This window comes from Asparagus officinalis, chromosome 2 (genome assembly GCF_001876935.1).
Source record: "Asparagus officinalis chromosome 2, Aspof.V1, whole genome shotgun sequence".
In the NCBI taxonomy this organism is placed as follows: Eukaryota; Viridiplantae; Streptophyta; class Magnoliopsida; order Asparagales; family Asparagaceae; genus Asparagus; species Asparagus officinalis.
In genome coordinates this window covers 7,280,377-7,280,585 of record NC_033795.1, presented here as the reverse complement: position 1 = coordinate 7,280,585, position 209 = coordinate 7,280,377, and positions in this window count along the sequence as shown.

Genomic DNA, 209 nt, shown 5'->3' with positions numbered 1-209 from the left:
AGAGGAGGAGCGAGCCATTCCTATGTTTGTTAATTGAATCGGTTATTAATTGGGTTGATCGGAGAGTGATGAAGGAAAGGGTTGGATGAGTGTGGTTTATATAGGATTTTGCAGTGAGGGGATGGTGGTTGGAGGATGGGAGATGAGAGTAAATTAATGGTCTCTAGAATCATGGAGGGTTTTTGTTTGGGAAGAAATAGTAATGGGTA